The 7147-nt window shown below is 37.4% G+C and overlaps 1 long non-coding RNA gene across 1 annotated transcript; it reads left to right on the top strand.

Annotated features, from left to right (window-relative positions):
- The first annotated feature begins 2277 nt into the window (after window positions 1-2277).
- Window positions 2278-6470, top strand: LOC145789558 (uncharacterized). The gene is made up of 3 exons (XR_014327609.1): window positions 2278-2441; window positions 3953-4014; window positions 4216-6470. It is a non-coding gene; the product is annotated as an uncharacterized LOC145789558 (long non-coding RNA).
- The last annotated feature ends 677 nt before the right edge of the window (window positions 6471-7147 follow it).

The following is a 7147-nucleotide window of genomic DNA, read 5'->3' as shown; positions in this document are numbered from 1 at the left end:
TAATATTTTATTTGTTTATTATTTGGGACTGTAATATTAATTCGGACCCTCTGAGTGAGGGTAAACATGTAATAAGTGTGGGTGAGTGTGTGTATGTCTTCCAATCCCCATTTCTTTCTTCCCTTTTATTTACCTGCTTATGATGGTAGATCAGGGCATTTTTGAAATTAGCATACCTTATGATATGCATGCGTGCATTCATGCATCTGTTGACATGCACCGGGCTCGGTACATCATACTAACCGTATTCGTATTTTCAAATTCCAAAAATTGAATACGTGAATCAGTTGGTTGCATATCGTATGCCATATTTAGGTTAACCGAGCCTAACTAAAATTGCATCTTGTATGCGTCGCATTAGGCAAAATAACATGAACTAGGACACGCACATTTGCTAACTAGTTTATTGTTTTGGCACGGAGTACAATGTAAATGGTTATGCTTTAGCATCCAACATGTGTGTGAATGTTGCCATAATAGTATGCTTGCCATGCGGCTAAGTGTTTACATGAGATAAATTGCTTGAATGCCTGTGGGTGGAGGTCAAAATTGCTTAAATTGGGATAATGCGTTAAAACTATATTTGTTTTAAAGCCCACTAGATAGTGGTAAAACCGTCTTTTCCAAAAACCCACTTGAGGGTGGCAAAATCTGCATTTTTAGCCTACTTGCGAGTAGCAAACCATTTTCAAAACGAACATGGAATGTTTTGTTCCAATTTGGGCAATTTGGTCTATACTTGTTTGCTGCGCGCATAACATAGTAATTCTAGGCTAATAATTGGAATAAGAACACATAACGTTTTCAAAACTGGATATCACGGTTAGTAGAGGCTGGTCTTCGGACCAGGCGAGAGGGGGTGCTCATAGCTGACCTTCCCCGATCGTACCCAAGCTCCCGAGCCGAGACAACTCCGGTGATGACGGACATGTGGCCTTCGGCACCGAGTCAGGGTTTCCTAAATTTCCCATTTTAAAAATATTTAGGTGGCGACTCTGTATCTGGCAAAGCAGTCCATGTTTGGCACTACTTTTTCAAAAAAATCCGTTTCTCAAAACGATTTGCCAGATTTGGACTCTTTGGTTCAGATTAAGAACCGTGACACAAATCGAGTCCGAACTGTGGTAACCCCAAATGAACAGAACGGGACTAACCCTCCCGGGGTGTTCGGGGGACGTCTACAAGCATATAACCATTTATTTTTATAAGTACCATCACGGAGGTCTCATTCCTTGGGGGACTTAAATAACCATTGGCCCTCTGAATTGTCACTTTAGTGACCCTCTGACGGTCCCATGCCTTGGGGGACTTAAATAACCATTGACCCTCTGATTAGTCATTTCGTGACCCTTTGTCTGTCATGGATCCATTGACCTTCTGTTCTTTGTTCTGTAACGTGGTTGTGATTATTTTGCTTATAACACTACAACAAAAAGTGTCATTGGAGACGAAAACTAATGACGAAAATAAATTTTATCATGAAAGATGTACCTTTTAGTGAAGAAAATAATATTTTGTCTCCAAATGTACCATTTTTAGAGACAAAAATAAAATTTCGTCACCAATCTGCATATATAATAAAAAAATTAGCTGACAAAATTATTTTTCGTCATTATTTATATTTTTTTTGTCACAGAAGATTTTCCTGCTAATTTTTCAAATGGTGCCAAAATTTTTAGACTTTTGGTGAGGAAAAAATTAGTCACCAATTATAAAATTATAATCACCAATAATTTTTAATATTTTAATACCATTTAGTGAGAAAACTATTTTCGTGGCTAATAATTTTATCTTTTGTTGAGGAAATAATTTTGTCACCAAATAAATGGTTTAGTTACTAAAGGTTTTAGAGGGAAATTAATATATTGGTGCCTTAGATATATCGTTTCTTCTTCTCATACACAGATTTGACCACCAAACCTCACCCTACATCACCTCACCTCAGCGCAAACCACCACGCCGCTTGCAACCACCGCCCGCAAATCACCACTGCCGCATCTTCATAGGTATCACTACTGCAAAAATGCTTAAAGATCACACTTAAGGAAATTAAAACATGACATTTTTAATGAGGAATGATTAAAAAAATCAAATTAATATTTTAATCATACCTAATTTAATTGAGTGTGATAGTATTTATTTTTTATGTCACTTTTTTATTAAATGTGATTATATATATATATTTTTTTAATCACACCTTTTAATTAATGTGTGATTACATATATATTTTTCAAATTATATTTTTATATCTAATATTCCCATTTTATATCACGCTTGTCTCTCTCTCTCTCTCCCCTGTGTGTCTTCTCTCTCTCACACACCTCTGCCTTCCTCCTTCCATGCCATCTCTCTCGCTTTGTTTCCATCGTCGTTAGGTACAGGAGCATCATTGCCATCGCACATGAGCACCACTATTGATCCACCGTTGGAGCATTACCCAGGTATGTTCTCTCTATTTCCCCCTCTTTCTGTCTCTCTTCCCCTAATTTTCACATCTAGGGTTTTCTTCTTCCATTCGCATTCCTTTATAAAACCCAGCCCCAAATCGACCCACCCACCGCCACTGACGAGTGACTGTGATTTTGATTTTGATGATATTGATTCAATTTGTTCATTTCCATGTTCTTTTTCTTTAATTTAATTTATGTGTAAATTATGCACACCAATTGTTTGCTAATATGCCTTTGAAAATAGAAAATATAAAATCTATTGGTGTCTCAACCATAAATAAAGAGGCATTCTAACTACCAGCCACCAATATTAGGCTACAAAATCTAGAATAGAAATTTATACTTTTGCTCTAGTAACAAATGATGAACCTTACCAAGCTTAAACAAAGGAAATCTAAGGTTGCTTTCAGAAGGCAGGATTTCACAGGTATCACTAAGAGGTGTTGTCTGTTTAGATAATAGGTAATATAATTTTTGGATAGGTATATTAGGGACTCTCTCTTTCTACCTGACAATCTACAATTTATAAATCTAGGAAAAACAATTTATATATATATATATATATATATTTGAAGTGAAAATTTTATGCACCCAAAAAATTGATATCATGAAATTACCTAGAATTTCAAACCAGGCTGTATAGTTAAACTTCTTGTTATACGTCACATCATGAATGAATGTTGGCCTTTGAGTTTAGGTTATGGGTAATTTCTCGTTTTTTTTGTGTGTGTGTGTGTGTGTATGTGTGTGTGAGGGAGGGTGTAGTATTGCTGAAAATGAAGAGGAGCCTTGCTAACCATCCATTATTCTGTGTTCGGTGGTTATTTTCTAATACAAAGTTGGCCATGAACATTTTAGAGCTAATTAATTGTTAGTTTTCTTGAATAATAACCAACAATCTATGAACATCTTATTTTAACAGATGCTCATCTGAGCCATTATTTAATCTTTCAAAAACTTGTGAATCAAAGGGATGCTAATTTGTTGTTGATTCTTGAAGGGAAAAAAATTACTTCTAATATCAGTAGTAATATCATACCAATTTTAAGTTCAATTTTGTTTTTCTTTTTGTTCCTAAACTATTTTATAATTTGCCATTTTTCTCTATGCATAATCTTCCTCCCAAATCTTTTGTACATCTGTTATATAGTCAAGTTCAATGCATTACTAATTTCCACTTTTGAATGGTTGAAAATTGGAATTTTCTATACCAATATTGGTTGACGCTTTCTAATTTCATTTCTTTTGGCTCACTTTTTGAATTAGTAAGTTTAGAACATTTGTTTTTTATCTTGGGTTTGGTTAAAGCATTTGCATATTAGCTTCAATGTTCCCAAGTACAACTTTTTGGATGTTCATGGGTTTTTATACATTGCATGCACCCTTACTATTGAGAAACACAACATTTAAAATTGATTTATATATGCATATTCATTGTTCAAAAAATGTTAGAACTATTACCAATTTTTTATTGGTTGCAATTATATAATCTCCAAGTACAGGTATTTGGATGCTCTGAGGTTGGCGAGCTTGTGGAAGCAAGAACTTAGAATCTATCTCCAAAGTAAGGATTCTAGATTAAAAAAACCCAGAACATTTAATTCATTATTTTATACATTGCGTGACTTTTACAGTTTAGAAGCATAAATTTTGAAATTGATTTATATATGCAGATTACATATTTGAAATTTTTTTATTAAAACATAAGTATATTCATCAAATGATCAAAGCCCATCTCATAAACATTTTCACTTTTGAACATCAGACTTCAAGAGCCCCAATTTGAAGAAAATCGAAGAAGCTAAAGTATCTCTTGTTGAAAGAGCTCCTAATTTCAACAATTGTTGTTCAACTTCCACCCAACCCAAGATACGTCTCTACTTTTCTTTAGTATAATTTTTATTTTATCCTTAAATTAATGGTTATTTTATCCATTCTAGATAAGTCTTCATGCAATCCTAAACAAAACAACGTATCATATGGTAAATAAAGAAAGAAATTCAAGTGGCTCTGAGTTAAAATATCAAATTTTCATATGTAGGAAGAAATTCTTATAAATTGCAATGCACATGATTCAAGAAGCAACTCTTGGGAAGCATTTCAAAGAGAATCTTATTTTTGATTATATTTCTTTTCACCAACAGCTATGCACATGATAGATTATATTTGTTTTTAGATTATATTACTCTATCTAAACTGAACTTAAATTACAGTTTGAACTTTTGTATATATAATGTGGCAAACACTATAGTTCATGATGTTCACATATTGACAATTGTTATTTTGGTTCAGCATATCACTATTCACATTTTTCTATCATCTTCTTTTATTAAATATAAAGGTCGGTTTAAAAATTCAGAATTTTTCTTTTATTGGTAACAATATTTATCACCTCAAACTTAAGCTTGAAAATAGGCCATCGGAGGCAAAAATCGTGCAACAGCCACGAGACGATCCGGGGAACACCTCAAACACCTCGGGAGGGACCAATGTGAGTTGTGGAAACTTACAGAACTAGCACGGTATTCCCGGTTTAAAAACTACGTCCAAAAATGCATTTTTTCACACTTAAGCTTGAAAATAGGCCATCAGAAGCCAAAATCATGCAACATCCATGAGACGGCCCAAGTAACACCTTAAACACCTCGGGAACGACCAATGTGAGTTGTGACAACTTACGGAACTAGCACGGGACTCCCGGTTTGAAAATTAAGTCCAAAAATGCACTTTTTCACACTTAAGCTTGAAAATAGGCCATCGGAGGCATAAATCGTGCAACAGCCATGAGACAGCCCGGGTAACATCTCAAACACCTCGGGAGGGACCAACGTGAGTTGTGAAAACTTACGGAAATAGCACAGGACTCCCGGTTTGAAAACTAAGTCCAAAAATGCACTTTTTCACACTTAAGCTTGCAAATAGGCCATCGGAGGCCAAAATCGTGCAACAGCCATGAGACGGCCAGGGTAACACCTCAAACACCTCGGGAGGGACCAATGTGAGTTGTGAAAACTTACATAACTAGCACGGAACTCCCAATTTGAAAACTAAGTCCAAAAATGCACTTTTTCACACTTAAGCTTGAAAAATAGGCTATCGGAGGCCAAAATCGTGCAATAGCCACGAGACGGCCCAGGCAACACCTTAGCCACTTCAGAAGGGACCAATGTGAGTTATGGAAACTTACGGAACTAGCACGAGACTCCCGGTCTGAAAACTAAGTCCAAAAATGTACTTTTTCACACTTGACTTGAAAAATAGGCCATCGAAGGCCAAAATCGTGCAACAGCTGCGAGACGGCCTGGGTAACACCTCAAACACCTCGGGAGGGACCAATGTGAGTTATGAAAAGTTACAAAACTAGCACGGGACTCTCGGTTTCAAAACAAAGTCCAAAAATGCACTTTTTCACACTTAGGCTTGAAAATAGGCTATCAGAGGCCAAAATCGTGCAACAGCCACAAGATGGCCCGGATAAAACATAAAACACCTCGGGAGGGACAATGTGAGTTATGGAAATTTACGGAACTAGCACGGGACCCCCGGTTCGAAAACTAAGTCCAAAAATGTACTTTTTCATACTTAAGCTTGAAAAATAGGCCATCGGTGGCCAAAATCGTGCAACAGTCACAAGACGACCCAGATAACACCTCCAACACCTCGAGAGGGACCAATGTGAGTTGTGGAAACTTACGAAACTAGCATTGAACTGCCGGTTCAAAAACTAAGTCCAAAAATGCACTTTTACACACTTAAGCTTGAAAAACAGGCCATCGCAGGCCAAAATCAAGCAACAGCCATGAGATGGCCGTGGGAATACCTCAAACACCTTGGGAGGGACCAATGTAAGTTGCAAAAACTTACAGAACTAGAACGGGACTCCCGGTTTGAAATCTAAGTCCAAAATTGCACTATTTCACACTTAAGTTTGAAAATAGGCCATCAGACACCAAAATCATGCAAGAGCTATGAGACAGCCTGGGTAACACCTTAAACACCTTGGGAGGGACCTATGTGAGTTGTTGAAACGTGCAGAACTAGGACGGGACTTCCGGTTCGAAAACTAAGTCAAAAAATGCACTTTTTTACACTTAAACTTGAAAAGTAGGCCATCGGTGGCCAAAATCGTGCAACAGCCACGAGACGCCTGGGGAACACCTCAAAAACCTCGGGAGGGACCAATGTGAGATGTGAAAACTTACAGGACTAGCACAGGACTCCCGGTTTGAAAACTAAGTCCAAAAATGCAATTTTTCACACTTAAGCTTGAACTTAAGCTTGAAAATAGGCCATCGGAGGCCAAAATCGTGGAATAGCCACGAGACGGCCCGGGGAACACCTCAAAAATCTCGGGGGGACCAATGTGAGTTGTGGAAACTTACGGAACTAGCACGGGAGTCCTGGTTCGAAGACTAAGTCCAAAAATGCACTTTTTCACACTTAAGGTTGAAAAATAGGCCATCGAAGGCCAAAATTGGGCAACAGCCACGAGACGTCCCATGCAACACCTCAAACACCTCGGGAGGGACCAATGTGAGTTGTGGAAACTTAAGGAACTTGCACGGAACTCCTGGTTCAAAAACTAAGTCCAAAATGCACTTTTTCACACTTAAGTGTGAAAAATTGGCCATCGGAGGCCAAAATCGTGCAATAGCCATGAGATGGCCTTGGGAACACCTCAAATACCTCGGGAGGGG

The sequence above is a fragment of the Camellia sinensis genome, chromosome 4, assembly GCF_055761805.1.
Source record: "Camellia sinensis isolate YWXY chromosome 4, ASM5576180v1, whole genome shotgun sequence".
NCBI lineage: Eukaryota > Viridiplantae > Streptophyta > Magnoliopsida > Ericales > Theaceae > Camellia > Camellia sinensis.
Note: the sequence above shows the minus strand (reverse complement) of the source record. Positions and strands in the feature narration are given on the sequence as shown.